Source organism: Zalophus californianus, chromosome 5 (assembly GCF_009762305.2).
Source record: "Zalophus californianus isolate mZalCal1 chromosome 5, mZalCal1.pri.v2, whole genome shotgun sequence".
Taxonomy (NCBI): domain Eukaryota; kingdom Metazoa; phylum Chordata; class Mammalia; order Carnivora; family Otariidae; genus Zalophus; species Zalophus californianus.
The window spans coordinates 86535051-86554288 of record NC_045599.1 but is presented as its reverse complement, the minus strand read 5'-3'; the positions used below and the strand labels follow the sequence as shown (position 1 = coordinate 86554288).

The 19238-nt window shown below is 36.8% G+C and overlaps 1 protein-coding gene across 6 annotated transcripts in view; it reads left to right on the top strand.

The window, feature by feature from the left end:
• The window catches only part of TMEM232 (transmembrane protein 232), a 253105-nt gene that overhangs the window by 145 nt on the left and 233722 nt on the right, over window positions 1-19238 (top strand). For 4 of the 6 annotated variants that reach the window (XM_027605038.2, XM_027605037.2, XM_027605036.2 and 1 more), the window contains exons 1-2: window positions 8032-8278; window positions 9218-9335. The gene's annotated coding sequence lies outside the window, so the exon portion shown is untranslated. Of the gene's footprint in view, window positions 1-2471; window positions 2627-8031; window positions 8279-8933; window positions 8973-9217; window positions 9336-19238 lie in introns of those variants that run through there. The other 2 variants (XM_027605032.2, XM_027605035.2) reach the window with 2 other exon arrangements.

Here is a 19238-nt window from a genome sequence, read left to right as displayed (position 1 = left end):
TTTTCCGGGGGTCTGGCAAGAGAGGGTTGCTAAGGAGACGCGGCGGTAACCTAGGGCTAAGCAGCTGTTTGGAGGAGGTGGGAAAAGGACTGTAGGGTTAATGGAACATTGTACCAAAGAGATGCCAAGGGAACCGGGGTGGGAGGGACAGCCTGGATAAGCGGAGGTCGAATAAAGACGTTTTATCGAGGGACCTAACGCGTCGGTGGAGCTGACTCACTATCTCAGCCAGAAATGTCCAGCTGCACCCAAAGGCGTCAGATCTAGGTCTTCTCTTTTCCTCACTGGTCTAATGCCTTGCCCGCTGCAAGGGAGCTATTAGACGTTAGAGTTGAGGGGTGTTGGTAACGTCTCTCTAGCTTTGCCTCCCGCACCTAGAGTTTTAGCTAGGATCTGTTGAGAGAGCTGGTTCTGCCCAGTGAACGCAAAGGTACCTATGGACGGCTAGAGCAAGCGTTACCAAAGACCGTCGGTGGAGAAAACCTCCTCTTCCCCTCCGCTCCCCCACGAATATAAACTCTCAGGGTTTAGGAATTCAGCATTTTGCTTTTCTAAGGCTACAAAACAATTGTAAATAGTTTTTTTTTTTTCTGGTGCATCTAAATCACTTGGTGTCTTTAAAGCCCTGTGATACTGTTCAAGATGGAGACCCTAGTTGGACAATAAAGAGGATTTCTGAACAGAGGGTTGATATGTGGCTTAGGCAATTGTATTGAGTCTCTCCCTTAGTAAGTGTACCTAGTATTACTCAAGTACTAATACCAAATTACCGCGCAACTAATATCAAATTAATTACTGAGCATGGCAATACAAAATATTTCTCTGTTCCTTAGAAATGATTGAATTAAAGATGCATTTGGCTCAGGTCCAAAACTTGTTTCTTAAAAGAAGAAGGAACGACCTGTGTGTGTGCACTTTTAATATAAAAACAATAACGTCTCACAATTTCATATCAGTATCAATGAAGAAAAGATGAATTAGTAAAAGAAGGACAGCTGGGTAGCCAGTTGAGGGGAGGAAACAATAACAGCCCCTTCTCACAGCTCACCCCCACATAAATTCCAGCTGCAATAAATTGTATTTTTTCTTTATTTTTAAAAAGATGAATATTGGGAGAAAATAATAGGTGATTATTTTTCAAATAGTCAATTGGCAAACTTTCTAAATGACAGAAAAGTCAAAAACCATGTATGGAAAGACTAATCAATTTGACCATATAAAATTTAAGTTTCTATATGCAAATAAAAAAGGGAAAACATAATAATCAAAATTGGAAGAAATATCACAAACTGGAAAAAATTACATTTTAACATGATAAAGACAATGAGTCACTTTATTGTAAAAAAGTTCTTAGCAATGAGTAAGGGTGTATCAGTAGAAATATAAGCAAAGAACATGAAGAGGCAAGTTGTAAAAAAAGAAATGCAAGTGGATAATAGTTATATGAAAAAATGTTTGCCCTCCAGTAATTGAAGAAAGGAAAACTTAACATCTTTCCCCATTTAAATGACAATGTTTAAAAGGGAAAATGTACATTGTCATGCAATGTGAGAAGAAAGTAGCTGTCATTCATTTCTAGAGTGGCATAAAATATAACAACTTTTTCTTGGAGGGCTCTTTAGCAATATTTCTAAAAAACTGTAAAAATGGTAATCTTTTGAGTTCTAAATCTTAGGAAACAAATATAGGGTATATATATTGACTTATGCACATGTTCATGACATAATCGCTCATAACAGGAAAAATTGTCAGGATACTAAATATCAAGTAATTATCCATTAATTATTAATTAAAACAATTCATCTATATGGTCCTTTAAGCAAAGTATGTTTATGGAGAACCTACCCTCTGTACAGTTAATGTTCTAAGCAGTGAAGTTAGAATGATAAATGAGCCAAAGTCCTTGCATTGTTAGAACTCATGTTCTAGTTAGATGACTAATAGAGAAATAAATCATGTCAAATAATGAAACAAACATATAATGTCAAATAATGATACATATTATATATTTAATAAAATCGAGTCAGTGATAGAGGCACTGTTTTTTAGATTGGTTGGTCAAGGATGTCCTCTTTGAGGAAGAGATCTTTAAACAGACTTAAATGAAGTGAAGGAAAGAGCCTTGTGTGAATAACTGGAAGAAAAATTTTCAAGGCAGAATTAAGTGTAAGGTCCTGAATACAAGCAGGTAGTTAGTGAGCAAGGGCTCACTGAGAGCTGAAATAGGATAGGGGAAAGATTTGGCAGGATTTTGTCGGGGATGGACAAGAATTTAGATCTTTTAAGAGGAGAAGAATGAGGTGACCCTAATGATGTTTTTGAAGGACGAGTGTGACTTCTGTACGGAGCAAAGGTGGAAGCCTCCTCTACTGAGTAGACCACTGTAAGCAGCTCAGACAGGAGACAGTAGAGTAGTGTCTCCTAATCTATGGTTTCTCTTTCCCAGGCTTTCAGTTTCCTTTGCTTTTCAGTTTCCTACAGTAAACTGCAGGCCAGAAGATCCTCCTGAAGTGTAGTCAGAAGACCAATAAGCAGCCTGATGCTTCTTCATAATGCCTATGTGATTTATCTCACTTTATCTCATCATGTAGGCATTTTATCACCTCACATCCTCACAAGAAGAAGGGTGAGTACTGGACAGTAAGATATTGTGAGAGAGAGAGAGAGACCACATTCACAAAACTTTTATTATAGTATATTGTTATAATTGTTCTGTTTTTTTATTATTATTGTTAATCTCTGCTGTGCTTAATTTATAAATTAAATTTTATCATAAGAATGTATGTATAGGGAGAAAACAGTATATATGGGGTTTGGCACTATCACAGTTTCAGGCATCCACTGGGGAGTCTGGGTCTCTCATGAAGTTGCTGTCAAGACTTCAATTTGAGGTGCAGTTATTTTAGACTTAATGGGTTTGACTGGGACTGGAGGATTCACTTCCAAGATAACTCACTCAGCTAATTGTGGAAAGAATGCCCCCTTTTCTTGATGATTTGCTGTCAGGAAGTCTTAATTCCTTGCCACATAGAGCTCTCCATAGAACTTTTTTTTTTTTTTTTTTTTTTTGAGAGAGAGAGAGCCTGAGCATGTGAGCAGGAGGGAGGGTAGGGGACAGGAAGGCAGAAGGGGAGAGGGAGAGAGAGAATCTTGAGCAGACTCTACACGCAGCACAGAGCCTGACTCGGGGCTCACGCACAGAACCCTGAGATCATGACCTGAGCCAAAATCAAGAGTCAGACGCTTGACCACCTAAGTCACCTAGGCTCCCCTCTCCATAGAACTCTTGAGTGTCCTCCTAACATGACAGGTGACTTCTACCCTGAGCAAATGATTCGAGAGACAGCAAAGAGGATCCTACACTGTCTTTATGACATAATTCCACCTCATCACTTCTGTCATATTCTAATCTCTAGAAGTGAGTCAGTAAATCCAAGCCCACACTAAGTGGAAAGAATTTGGCTCCATCTTCTGAAGGGAGGGTTATTGAACAATTTGTGTTCATATTTTTAAATAACCACAATTAAACTATTACATAACAATGAGTTGATAGAGGATATTGAAGGCATCAAAGATTCAAAATTAGGAAAAATTTCACAAAATTGTATTATTAATAGAAAGATATGGATTCATTTCTTTTTACCTTTTCCCTTAGTAAATAGATTTGAAGAATTGATTTGCTTTGGAAAAAATCATATGATAGAAATATTTATAATCATGAGATAGTTTAGTAAATATTTTTAAAAGTCCAGTCATTATTCAATTAGACTTGAAATACAAGTGAAGAATAGCAGATTATTTTGACAGTCTTCAATAATTGCACAAAATGATATGACTTGCTTAATTAAAGTACAAAAGAAGAAGGTCATTCATTTATATTAATATTTTACTCAGAAATTCATACACTAAATTTAGCTCATCAGATAAAACAATCATCTACATTATACAGGAATTCACCCAGCAATATTTATTAAGCACTACTATGTGCAAGTCACCCTGTTAGGTATTATGATGCAGTTACATATTTTCTCAAGGATGAAATTTGAAGATATTGAAATTATTTATTTCAAATGTATATGTGGGCCAAGAAAAATTTTTCACCATGTTTTAATATGTATTAAACCACACCCTCATAGCCTTGCTTCTTTTTCATAATTTTCTTGGCTAATCTGCCCAGTATTCTTCCAAATGAACTTTATTTTAGTTTTTTAAAGATTTTATTTATTTATTTGACAGAGAGAGAGACAGCGACAGAGGGAACACAAGCAGGGGGAGTGGGAGAGGGAGAAGCAGGCTTCCCGCCTAGCAGGGAGCCCGATGCGGGGCTCCATCCCAGGACCCCGGGATCATGACCTGAGCTGAAGGCAGACGCTTAACAACTGAGCCACCCAGGCACCCCTCAATTGAACTTTAAAAAAACATTTCAGTCTTCACTCTCATTCTTCTAAAACACACACACACACACACACACACAATGCGCGCACACACACACACACACACACTCTTTGGGATTTGAGATGTATTCACATGTAATTTATATGGTAACTTTAAGAGGTTGGATTTTTAAATATTCTATGAAATATTTCCTTTAGTGAGTCATGGTTTTCTACTTGCTAAGGTCTATATTTATGTCACTAAGTGTTCTCTTCCAAAACCATGTTATATATCTCTATTTTTTGAGATCCATCATTTAGTGTATGGTATGAATTGAGGATCTAACTGAATTCCTCTACCCGACAATAGTGTAACATCTTTATTTTACACTTCTTTATGAAAATTGAGAACTTCCCCCACTCCTTTCTCACACTTCTCTACTTGACCCTAGATTACAAAAGCTATGAACATATCTCTTTCAAAATTTTTGTTGTCATTTCATTTTGTGGCCAAGGGAAAATTAATTGTTTAGGTGTATCTGGTTTCAGAGCTTAACATCAATTCTTCCCAGTCACAACTTCTGTATTTCTGAGTTCTTAACTTTGACTGTCTAAGTGATGTGCTCTTTGAGTGCTTTGAGTAGTTTCATATTAAAGCATAGGAGGAGTAGGAGAAGAATTTGTGGATTCTCCCTTATATAAACATGTCCTTTTGCTGTCTTCCCTATAGAATTCATGACTAGCTACTTTTTTTCTGAAGGCTCTACAGAATAAACTGATTTTTAAATTTGAAGAATTTTTTTATCTAACATTGTATTTTGTTGTTAGTAATGTGTTTAACAGTTTGTATTTTAATGTTTCTAGTATTTTTCCTAGATCTCAGGAAATAAAAAAAAATCCACCAAGTTGTTTTTATGTGCTGCTGTCTTTCCATATTAATTTTATTTGGGATATAGTAAACACTCCTTTTTTTTTCTCTTATTTCACTCATGCCCCCCATTCACCGCCCCACCCCCGGTAGCCATCAGTTTATTCTCTATATTTAAGAGTCTATTTTTTTGTCTCTTTTCTCCTTTGTTCATTTGTTTTGTTTCTTAAATTCCACATATGAGTGAAATCACATGGTTTTTGTCTTTCTCTGGTTTATTTCATTTAGCATTATAACTTCTAGATCCATCTATATTGTTGCAAATGGCAAGATCTCATTCTTTTTTATGGCTGAGTAGTATTCCATTATATACAAATAATGTGATATATATATATCACATCTTCTTTATCCACTCATTTATTGATGGACACTTGGTCTGCTTCCATATTTTGGCTATTATAAATAATGCTACAATGAAAATAGGGGTGCAGATAACTTTTCAAATTGGTGTTTTCATATTCTTTGGGTGAATACGCACTAATGGAATTACTGGATCATAGGGTAGTATTACATTTAATTTTTTGAGGAACATACATATTATTTTCCACAGTGGCTGCACTAGTTTGCACTCCCACTGACAGCGCACAAGGGTTCCTTTCTCTCCCCATCCTTGCCAACACCACTTGTTTCTTGTGTTATTGAGCTTAGCCATTCTGACAGGTGTGAGTTGATATCTCATTGTGGTTTTGATTTGCATTTCCGTAATGATGAGTGATGTTCAGCATCTTTCATGTTTCTGTTGGCCATCTGGTTGTCTTCTTTGGAAAAATGTCTATTCATATCTTTTGCTGATTTTTAATTGGATTTTTTGGTTTTGGATGTTGAGTTAAGTTCTTTATATATTTTTGGATACTAACCCTTTATCAGATGTGTCATTTGCATATATCTTCTCCCATTTATAGATTATCTTTTTGTTGTTGCTGTTGATTGTTTCCTTCGCTGTGCAGAAGGTTTTTATTTTGATGAAGTCTCAATAGTTTATTTTTGCCTTTGTTTCCTTGTCTCATATCTAAAAAAAATGTTGCTATGGCTGGAATATGGTAAGTACTCTTGATTTGCTGTCTCAAATTTTTTTTTTTTATCAAAGAGGTTTTTCCCCTGCTATTCTTTATTATTATTTATATCTTCGTTCTCCCTTTTTGGAACACATTCTATGTGGGTTGGCACCCTAAGATTTGCTTTCTAAGATATATCTTTTATAGTGTTTCTCAATTTCACTTTTATTCTTAGTCTCAACTCACTGATCTACTAGGAGGAATGTGTTTCAGAAAAGCCTGTGATCTGATACTATAATTTCTGTTTTTTTTAAACTTTATCATTTTTTAGAATTAAATAACTATTTTTTAAAAAAGAATATTATTATTTTTAGCATTCATAGCAAAATTAAGAGGAAGGTACAGAGATCTCCCATATACTCCCTGACCCCACACTTGCATAGCCTCCCTGATTATCAACATCCTCAATGAGAGTAGTCATTTGTTACAGTTGATAGACTTCCACTAACACATCATAATCACCCAAAGTCTGTAGTTTATATTAAAGTTCATTCTTGGTGTGGTACATTCTGTGGGTTTGGGCCAATAATTTCTGTTTTAAATATCAAAATATACTAAAAAATCAAAAGACTTATTTGGAGCTTATTATGAACAGAAATAATTCAGGATTGATGTATTTCAGGTTTGCATCAGTTAAATTCTCTTTTGAAATTCTTAATTTTTTAAGGCAGGTATTTCACCACGACAATACCTGCATATTAGCTTTGAATTTGATCAGAATTGCTCTTCCATATTGTTTCCATTGTTCCATATGTTTCCTTGAAACATTTGTGAACATTTGTAGAATATTTGAAGTTCCTCACCCATTGGTAGGTAGGAATTTTATAGGGATTTAAATTAATTTTATTGGATCCTATCTTTAAAGATTAGGCATTCTTGGGGCACTTGGGTGGCTCAGTCAGTTAGGCATCTGCCTTAGCTCAGGTCATGGTCCTGGGGTCCTGGGACCTAGCCCCACATCTAGCCCCACATTGGGCTCCCTGCTCAGCGGGGAGCCTGCTTCTCCCTTTCCCTCTGCCTGCCCCTGCCCCTGCTGTGCTCTCTCTCTCTGTCAAATGAATAAATAAAATCTTAAAAAAAATTAGGCATTCTTTTGTGTTTAAATTCTCCCTCTTGTGCTTAGTACATGCAGAACACCGTGGATGCTTCGTTTACTCACTATCCTAACTGCAGAGGACATTGGCAGGTTTAGATATTCTATGTAAAAGAAGACATATCTACCCTTATACAGCAATCATGTTTTTATTTTATTTTTATTTTATTTTATTTTTTAAATTTAGATTGGGGGCGGGCAAAGTTTTGGAGGAGGCATTTAAACGTTGAGGAGCCACTAAAGCACTGCCCAGCCTCTTCTCGTCGGAGCTACTGGCTGCATAACCAATGTTTGTACAGTGTTTAAAACGAATCATTACTATGTGTTTTGTGATCGTATTTTAAAGCTAATAAGGGTCTTTTCACACATCATTGCATCTATTTGTGGAAACCGAACACAGACGTAGTGAAGAAGGGGGAGGGAATGTGGAATTGCATTTACAGGTCCTGATTGGCTAAGCCCAGCCGCTGGAAGAGCAACCTTCGGGCTCTTAAAGTGACTCCGACGGCGTCCTTAGCAACCAGCCTCATTCCCCAGCGACCTCGAGAATCTTGGTGAGTCTCTCTTCGGCGGATTTGAGAGCTCAGGCTGCCACATCCACCATGGGAGCGGCCGGGAGCCCCACAAAGACCCACAAATGGGAGCGCTGAGCCTCGTTCTAGGATTCCATAGCTCTGGCTGTTGGAAGGAGCCTCTACCCCTCGGGCCCTAGCCCAGGCCCACCGTCCCCGCCCCTCCGAAGAATCTTAGCAGTCCAGTGTGGAAACTCCGGCGAGGGCAGGGAGGGAGAAGGTGGCAAATGGCCTTTTTTCTGGGGAGACTAAAGGAGGTGTGGTAATTTTCTTATTGCTCCCAATGGGGAAACTCATTATTTGAGTTTGGATTGCTTGTCCTCCCGGCAACCTTTAAATCAGAACCCTCCTTGCCTTGCTGGACAGTCTTCAAGTCTTTCCATAGTTGGTGAAATTGCACTCCCCACCCCCGTCACCCCCCCGTCACCGCCCCCCCCCCCCCCCCGTCTTTTGTGTACGCAGACTCTTTTGTACTTCAAAAGAGAAAGTTCCGAAGTTTGGGGAAGTGTGTGGTTGTGTGTGTGTTTGGGGGGGGGCGGAGTATCTTGAGGATTTGAAATAAAAAGATTTTTTAAAGGCAATCTTGAGATAAAGGTATAAGCTATTGATTAGGAAAAAATCTCTGTGTTGGGGGGAGGGTAAGGTGATGGTAGGATCACCTTATTTACCTTATCTCAGCAATATGTCTGAATGGATTCTTTTTGGTGGTCTTTGATCATATTGTTATTTTTTTAAAGATTGATTGATTGATTGATTGACTATTTATTTATTTATGCATGAGAGAGAGCGCGCATATGTGAGTGAGGGAGGGGCAGAGGAGAATCTCCAAGCTGACTCCCTGCTGAGTGCAGAGGCCCATGGCTACTCCTCCCTGCCCCCAGATCTCACCATCCTGAGATACATGACCAGCTGAAACCAAGAGTCAGCAGCTCAACCGACTGAGCCACTCAGGTGCCCCTGATCAAATTATCTTTTGATCTTTAAGGTTATAGTCTAAATCTTGCATTCTTTAATCATGTTAACTACCCAAAGGCTTGATATAATTTTAATATTGTCTAGTTCTCAGAAATCGTCTTTTAAAGTGTACTTTTCTGACATTGTTTTAATCAGAGCTTAAAAAAATACACTAGGGCTTAATGTTAAAAACTCTCTCTTTTTTTTGTTTGTTTGTTTGTTTTAATTTGGGTCTACGCCAGGTTGTGGATGAACTGCCAAGCACTCAGCTTGCTGGAGCTGTTTTAAGAGCTGAAACGTATCTCTCCAATGTGTAAACATTTTTTGTTTTGCTGCCCCATATAAGTCTTTAGATTCAAGGTGAGTACCAGATTTTTATTTCAGTAAGAACTTTTCTGTGTGAACCCTTATGATCTTGATGACTAATGTTCTTTTCTTATTGAACATCTGATTCATTATCAGAACCATTCATTAACATGATTAATTTGGTAAATTGAAGTTCATTGTCCATCCAGAGCTTCCAGTAAAGGGCATGGTCCTAAGTGCTTAGTAAATAGTTTAGTGCTATCAATTAGAATTTCCCAAAATGTGTCATGCATGTGACTCTAAGAGATAGTGTTCTAAACGTTTCTCCTGGTCAAGCATAGGAAAAATTATACATTGTACTGCTGCTTAGGGAGATTTGCAGTGCACAGGAACATATTAACCACTCCTAGAGATCTCAGGGTATGCAAACCTATTTAATTTTGTTTAGTGCAGTATTTCCCAAACTTATTTCACAACAAAAAGCTTTTAGGAGGTAATTACATCCCAAGAATCTGTATTCCACAAAACATATTTGGGAATTATTATTCAAAACTAAAACCTGTACTCTTTATTTTTACTTGTATTTCCATAAAAACAACTAGATTAGTTTTTTCAATGTAAAACAATCTCTATTTGTAGATGTCATGATGATGTATATAGAAAATGCCAAAGAATTCACTAACAGACTATTAGGTCTAATAAAAAAGTTCAGCAAAGTTGCAGTATACAAGATCAATATACAAAAATCATATGCAAGAGAATGAAGTTGGAACCCTATCTCACACTATATACATAAATTAACTCAAATAGATCAAAGACCTAAATGTAAGAGTTAAGACTATAAAAACCCTTAGAAGAAAACATAGGCATAAATCTCTGTGACTCTGATTTAGGAAATGGTCTCTTGGATATGACAATAAAAGCACACACAATCAAAGAAATAACAGACCCAATGTGTCATCAAAATTATAAACCTTAGTGCTTCAAAGGACACCATACAAAAAGTGAAAAGACAATGCACAGAATGGGAGAAAATTTGGGGGACTCATACATTTGATAAAGGATTTATATCTAAAAGATATAAAAAATAATAACTCATTAATAAGAGACAACCCAATTAAAAGTGATAAAGGATTTGAATACACATTTCTTCAAAGGAGATATACAAATGGCCAGTAAGCAGATGAAAAGATGCTCAGTATCATTACCCATCTGGAAAATTCAAATAAAACCTTTTTATACCCGTTTAGATATTTGTAATTAAAAAGACAAGTTTTGGGGTGCCTGACTGGCTCAGTCAGAAAAGCATACAACTCTTGATCTTGGGGTTGTGAGTTCGAGCCCCACATTGGGTGTGGTAAAGATTACTTAAATAAATAAATTAAAAAAAAAAAGACAAGTGTTGGTGAGTATGTGGAGAAATTAGAGTCCTTACCTATTGCTGGTGAAAATATAGTGCAGCCCTTTGGAAAACAATCTGACAGTTCCTCAAATGGTTTCCACATGATCCAGTAATTTCACTCCTTGTATATACTCAAGAGAATTAGAAATATACGTCCCAAGCATTTTTATGTTCATTTATTTAATGAACAATACAAACAGCAGTTACCACAGACACAGTTTTTGTCAAAGAGCTTTACTTATTTCATTGTCCTAACCACCTTTAAGGATAGGTACTGTCACTGCCACAGATGAGAACAATGAGGTTGAAACCTGTCAGTGGCAGGTTCAGATTTCAAATTCAGGCAGTCTGGACCTGGAGTCCAAAATGTAATCACACCATACCTTACTATATGATAAGGAAAAAACAATCACAATACAGGGAATTCAGAGTGACCAGGTCGGGGTATGTGCCAGTCAAGTTCAAGGTCGAATGTCATGCTGGGAGTCCATTTATCTCAGAGATGTAGATAGCATATAGGCATAGAGAAGGGTATAGATGCAAATGTGGGTATAGATATACAGATCTCTAAGAACGAGAAGCTCGGATTTGAGGTATTCCTATATTTAGTCTTTGTTTTTTTCTGATAACAAAACAGGATGAGGACTAATGATCTGATTCAGAAGTGTTTTCCCCTGCAAAGGACAAAATCCCGCAAAAAGGAAAAACAACATTAAAACAATAATTATACCAACAATGAATACAAGCATTCCATCAAACTTCACAAGTACCAAACACATCCTACCAAATGTCTGGGGGGCTTTAAACTACATGACAGATATAAATTTCTAGAACATGATATACTCACTTTTGAGTATTCAGTGAAATTAAAGCAAGAGATTTTTCTTTTGTGCCTTTCCAACTTCCTCAGAAGCTATGAAACGTTATTGTTCTTAACCTGTCTTTCAGTTAAATCTAATCTAGACTCTATCTTTACATTTTTGTTTAAAACACTTTCTACTTCTTCACTGAATTCTAGGAATGTGGGCCTGACTTTCCATAGTCAACACCCTTATATTACATTAAAAAAAATGGACCCAATGAATTAAACATCAATAGAATGAAAATAAAGACAACCAATGAATATATTCATTTGTCATGGTAAACATTTTGACTACCAATTAGATGAATTCAAGAAGTTGGTGGTGCTGCCAGCTTTTAGTTTGGAGATTACAGTACTCTCTTCCCTATTAATGTGAGAAGACTGTTGAAATGTTAACTGTAATGCTGTGAAAATGGGACACTATTGAAATATGAAGCAAACCCAAAACCATTAAACTGCCTTGCCATTTCATTTTACACATTAGGTAAGGGGCTGTCTAATTAAAAGCTGTGGCTCAGCCAGTTGAGCATCGGACTCTTGATTTCAGCCCAGATCATGATCTGGGAGTTGTGAGATGGATCCCTGTGTCTGGCTCCAGGCTGGGCCATAAGATTCTCTCTCTCCGCCGCCCACCCCGCCCCGTCCCTCTGGCCCTCCCCCCATTTCTCTCTCTCCCTCTCTATAAATAATACATACCTACCTATGTAAATAAAAATTAGGTAAATACGCTCACATAAACAAAGATCTGTATGAGAATTGGGAAATTTTAGGAGATAATTTCAGGAGTCTTTTTGTTAATGTGAAAGTTAAATATAGAAAAAAGACAAGATCTTATTAATTAACCTAGCAATTTCGTTCCCTAAATGAAAGCATAATTTCTTCTCTAAGAAGCATTTTGTAGCCCAACAGACACAACTTTGTTGAACCACACAGACCTAGTGGTGTAGGTGACCAGCCTGTGGGTATTCAGCCCATAATGAGACTTATACTCCCATGAATAGCACACTCTTCTCTAATGAACTGAGTTGCAATGATCCATAAAGTGGGATAGCTGTTTTCCTTTCAATGCTTGACTTCTAACAGAAATATCCTTAAAAATTTCTTCCTGATTTTATACTTTTATATTTATAAACTTTATATATTTATGTATAATTTATATTTATGGGCATATATTATTTATTTATAAATTATAAATAATTATATATTGATAGAGTTATTATAATATTAAATTATAATATAGTTAAATATATTGCATATATTTACATATTATATATATAAGACAAAAGATCAATGCAGCATTGTATGTAATAGCAAAGATTGGAAACCAATCTATGTTTAATACAGGGTAAGATTAAATAACTTACAGTATATCCATATGATAAAATAGTTTGCAGAGGGCGCCTGAGTGGCTCAGTTGGTTAAGCGACTGCCTTCGGCTCAGGTCATGATCCTGGAGTCCCCGGATCGAGTCCCGCATCAGGCTCCCTGCTCAGCAGGGAGTCTGCCTCTCCCTCTGACCTTCTTCCCTCTCATGCTCTCTCTCTACCATTCTCTCTCTCTCTCAATAAATAAATAAAAAATCTTTAAAAAAAATTAAAAAAAAATAAAAAAATAGTTTGCAGAATTGGAAAAACACATTTCTACAAATTCAGGAAGTACTTCTAGATGTGTATTACATGAAAAAATAAGGTACAGAACAGGATCTCATTCGTATTTAAAATACACAAAAGCATTAGCAGTTTTTAATGAAAGTAGAATTTCTGAAGTGAAATTTCATCTTAATCTCATTTGCTGTGCTTTTCAGATATTTTTGGAACTCTCAGGTTCAGAACTAAGGTTTTCAGCAGATATCACCTTAGAAAATTCATCAATGTAATTTTCCGCAGAAATTTTTTCATGCAGGGGTGCCTAGGTGGCTCATTGAGCATCCAGTTCTTGGTTTTGGCTCAGGTCATGATCTCAGGGTTGTGAGATGGAGTCCCGTGTTGGGCTCCACGCTCAGCAGGGAGTCTGCTTGAGATTCTCTCTCTCCTTCTCTCTTTGCCCCTCCCCTGTTCACACTCACTCTTTCTCTTTCTCTCTCTCTCAAATAAATAAATAAATCTTTACAAAAATTTTTTTTCATGCAGATATTAAGATATTTTACACCATGAAGCTTTTTACATTTCTACAGAATATCGATACTCACATTCAGTGTTCATTTTTTTCATGGTCAATTCTATCTTGTTTATTGAGCCACAAATCAGCATTTCCCCTATTTGGAAAGCTTAGCACCATTTTATGTTTTATATGTTTATTGGTAATTTGCTTTTAGTCTTCATAGTCTGGTTTATTTTTCTTGGCTCTCTCAATCCAAAGTTTGACTTTCCTCAGGGATTTTCTTTCTTTCTTTCTTTCTTTCTTTCTTTCTTTCTTTCTTTCTTTCTTTTCTTTTCTTTTCTTTTCTTTCTTTCTTTCTTTCTTTCTTTCTTTCTTTCTTTCTTTCTTTCTTTCTTTCTTTCTTTCTTGCTGTCTTTCTTTTCTTTTCTTTCTTTCTTTCTTTCTTTCTTTCTTTCTTTCTTTCTTTCTTTCTTTCTTTCTTTCTTTCTTCTTTCTTTCTTTCTTTCTTTCTTTCTTTCAGATTTTAGTTATTTAAGAGAGAGAATTGCATGAGTGGAGAGAGGGGCAGAGGGATAAGCAGACTCCCCACTGAGTGGGGAGCCTGGTGTGGGGTTCCATCTCACATGGAACAGAGATCATAACCTGAGCCGAAGTCAGACGCTTAACTGACTGAGCCACCCAGGCACCCCTCCATTATTTCTTTGATTCCTGTTTCTTCTCTAATGATTTTTTTGCTCCTTCAGGAATGGCCTTAAGATTTGATTTATGCTTGTTTTAAATTACTAAAAGAACAATTAAAGACCACCATATTATTTCATAGTTTGGGGCTGCAATGAAATTCTATTGTGTTAAGTACTTTCAATTTTTAAGTATTCTACTCATTAGGTAAATATATTTACATTATTTGAACTCAGGGCCAAAATAGAGAAAGAATCCTGTTAAGAGACAGGTGGAAAACATATCTTATGCATATTTAAATTGAAATTCCACTGTTTTCTAGATCTTGGCATATATTTATAGAATGTCATATTGACCAAATATTTTTCTTGGGCCATTTTTTCCTCCTAAAGTTACCTGGAGTCCTATCATGGAATTCAGCATCTTGAAATGTGATAATATTGCTTTACAGGCCTTTTTTCTCCAGATTATAATTTTTTGAGGAAGAGATCATATTTTCTTTTTTTATTTTCTTATTTTATTTTATTTTCTTAGCCATGTGACTTTTTTTAGTTTTTTTTATTTTATTTTATTATGTTATGTTAATCACCATACATTACATCATTAGTTTTTGATGTAGTGTTCCATGATTCATTGTTTGCGTATAACACCCAGTGCTCCATTCAGTACGTGCCCTCCTTAATACGCATCACCAGGCTAACCCATCCCCCCCTCCCCTCTAGAACCCTCAGTTTGTTTCTCAGAGTCCATAATCTCTCATGGTTCGTCTCTCCCTCTGATTCCGCCCCCCTTCATTTTTCCCTTCCTACTCTCTTTTTTTTTTTTTTAAACATATAATGTATTATTTGTTTCAGAGGTACAGGTCTGTGATTCAACAGTCTTACACAATTCACAGTGCTCACCATAGCACGTACCCTTCCCAAGAGAGACCATATTTTAATTATCTTCCAAACACAGGAAGCTCAGACATCATTAGCACTTTTATTTTTGTGAAAACTGAACCAAATTGAATTCCCTAACTGGCAACCACTTGAAATGAATAATGTGAGTATTGTTTGACAGTGCTAAATATAAAATGGTCAAAGACATTCTCCTATTTCTAGTTTATATGTTAGTGTGTGTGTGTGTGTGTGTGTGTGTGTGTGTGTGTGTATGTGTGTAGTTTTATTTATTTCATCTTCTCTATTGAATGTTGCAAATGAGTAAAAAGTACTGGCATAAGCAAAAACCCAGTAAAATAATTCATGGAAAATTACATCCATTTTTGCAATTTCTTCACAGACCATTGATCACATTAGTAGTTTATATCAAAGTCAAATGGCTTCCTATGATGAATATCAACCTAAATAAAGAGGTAAACTGAGGCAAACTCAAATAACCAGAAATGGAGTTTATTCAGGAATAGTAGAGAAATTGCAATTTGGGAAACACAAACTATAGCAAACTACAGGCAGATTTGTTTGAAGGTTTGGGGTGAACTATATTTTTGGGAAAGGAGTGCAGAGAAGGGGGAAGTCCAACCAGAGTCCAAGCAGTAAGTTCATTGCTTTTGGGATGGGGAAAGATTCTTGGTGGATGTTCATTGGTGGGAAAATAAGTTCCCATATTCTGAAAGCCAGGCATTTTACAGGGGAACTGGTCTCTCATTTCTTGAGTTTCATTTGCCTGATGGTGTATGTTTGATATTCTCCATTCCATATTCTATGGTTACATTTTAGACTCAAATCCTTTCCACAGTGAGTAAAAAAGATTTAAGGTATTTCAGTCAGAACAAGACTTTATTACTTAAGTATTAGATCATTGCAATTTTCCTGAATAAATGAGTAAATAAGAGATTGATGAGTGATGAATGAAAGTAGTTCCTGTTTAAACTTTACTGTTACTTTTTAGTTCATTTTCCTCATTGTCCAAGGCTTTGTAAATCATCTGTAAATATTTTAAAACTTCAGTTTTCAGTTATTTTGAATATCCCTATTTCATATTAATTATGAATAATTATTTTACTTGCTACTACAAAATTAAAATACATGTACTAGTTATGAATCATAGTCAATGGATTTATGTATTGCAAGAAATATTTCTGTACTTTGTTTAAATTGACTGTGTATACTCCAAGCCTCTGTTGTGTTTGACTGTAGATATTCATTCTCAGTTTTGATTAGTCTTGCCCCTGCCCTGGGGTTATACAAAGGTCCTAGGTACTCACATGTCATGAAAACATTTGAGAGTCACCATGAGGCATTAGGGCAATTGTCACATCTATGTGGTCCTTTCTGTTTTGGCATACCTTCTGGGCCACAGTGAGGCTTGGAGAAGATTTTTATGCCTCTGTTATGCTGTGGGATCCAGTCTTTCAAGACGCAGTACCCAGACATTTCTCCCATGGTACAGTCACCTCCAGGGGATGCTACTACAAGAAAGGAGATGGTTCTGAATGACCTCTGTTACCTTCCAGGAAACATCTCTCCCCACAATCCCCAAAGCTTTTTTCCTCCTTACAGGCACCCAGTGTCATCTCTTTATTGAGGTTAATTTTTTGTTTTTGCTTTTTTAAGATGGGGTGGAGCCAGAGACTAAAGGCAGTTTTAGCTTTCTGCTTTGGAGAAATTCAGGCAAGAATAGAGAAGTACAAACCAAAAGGAAGAGTTCTTAAAATACATAACGCCATCATATTTAAGAGGCATTTATGATACTCCATCACTCATACTTCTCTTTTACAAACTAAACCTTTTCTCTTTTACAAACTAAACCCAGAATGGATGAGATAATCTAGTTCCCATCATATTTTGCACAAAATGTCTGTAATTAAGATTTATAACTGATACATATAATTTAATTTTGCAGTGGCAAATAAAATAATTAGCTATTTAAAAAAACACAGTTGATGTCAATATAATCCACATACTCAAACTTTATGCTCCAGCAATCTGAATATTCCCTAGTCTGAGTTTGGATTTTTATTGTTGGCGATAGGGCTATATTAAAGGGTTAAGCAGGAGAGGGAGTCTGGGAGAAGAAGGCAATGATCAGGAGATTTATATTTGGAAAAGTTACTCTGGCAGTCATGTAAAAGATCGAGGCTAGAGGAAGAGAGATCAGAAGGAGACTGGAAGATAAGAAGTTATGGTATTAGTCTAGGACAAAGGTAATAGTGTCCTGATTTAGGAGAATGGCAGAAGGGATTAGAAGGAGGCTTGATTAACAGAGCTCCTTTGAAGATGGGAATTAATACAACATAGCGACAGATAGTGTCTCCCCACTGTTTTGATGCTACACAAGCCAATGAAAAACCCGAAGCAAGGTGAAGCCTGACAATGACCATGAAAGCAAGATCAGCCTTGGTTTCTTGTGAGTGTGAAGCTGCCAAACAGATCCCAAATTGTCTAGGTTTGGAGTTAAAAGAATGTTTAACATCAGAGAAATACCCTTCTATCTTGTCTGAACCATTGTCATTTTTACCTTCTGTTTTATGTCAGTAAATTTAATTCTAATATAATATATTCTCCTACAGTCTTATTTTTATTGAGGTAAAATTTGCCTATAGTGAAATGCATGAATGTTCATTGTACAATTCAGTGAGTATTCTGGGTATCTATTTTTGGCCACAACCATTCTAAAACTTAGTGGCTTAAATAATTTTTAAAAAATCAACTCTCATGGTCCTGGAGTTGATTATACACAATTGGGTAACTCTCATCTGGGGTCTGTCCTGTGATTTCAGTTCGATATCAACTGAGGCTCTAGTCATCCAAAGGCTTTGCTGGGCTGGACGTCCATGGCTCACTCATGTGGCTGGCAGTTGCTGCTTCCTGTCACCTGGGGCCTGGCTGGGTACTCAGCTCGAGTATCAACCAGAGCTCTTGTGCATGGCTTTCCATGTGATGTTGGCCTCCCATGGTGGTGGCTGGACTCTGAGAGAACATCCTTAGGAGACCTAGAAGGAAACAGCAAGGCTTTTTTATGGTCTAGTTTCATTGTGCCACAGTCTTGCTTCTGTCACATCCTGTCAGTCCAACAAGTCACTAAGTTAGGCCCAGATTCATGGGGAGAGTAAATTAGACTCCATCTCTCTTGAGGGGTGACAAGGCTACACTGCAGAACAACATATAGTATGGGAGATATTGCTGTACCATTTTGAAAAAATGTGGTCTGCTACATTGAGTTTTGGTACATATTCATGCTCGTGGTAGCACCTTCAATATCTAACATTTCCATCTGTGCCTTCCAGTCAGTCTCCAGCCCCAAGTCTCATCCTCCCATAGATCATCGCTATGGAATAGCTTTGCCTGTTCTTAAATTTCATGTATTTGGAATCGTATAATTTGTACACTTTTGTGTTTGGCTTCTTTTACTCAATGTATTTTTGGTGCATGTAGCAGTAGTTTGCTTTTTATTACTGAGAAGAATCCTATTAAATATATTTTTATATGCAATGTTTTTATTATCACTTAATTCTAAGTATTTTTTTTTAAGATTTTATTTATTTGAGAGAGAGAGAAAGCAGGAGAGGGGGGAGGGTCAGAGGGAGAAGCAGGCTTCCCGCTGAGCAGGGATCCCGATTCGGGGCTTGATCCCAGGACCCTGGGATCATGACCTGAGCCAAAGGCAGATGCTTAACCGACTGAGCCCACCCAGGTGCCCCTACAAAGTTGTTTTTAAAGACAGGAGCCAAAAGCTTGTGTTAGTCATCTTTAGTGGCATTGAATTACATATCACTACTTTTTTTTAATACTGTTTATTCAGAAATCTTTTTTTAATTGGATGTAATCTATTTTTTTAAAGCTTTTATTTATTTATTTGATGGAGAGAGAGAGCACAAGCAGGGGGAGCAGCAGGGAGAGGGAGAAGCAGCCTCCCGCTGAGCAGAGAGCCCGATGTGGGGCTCGATCCCAGGACCCTGGGATCATGATCTGAG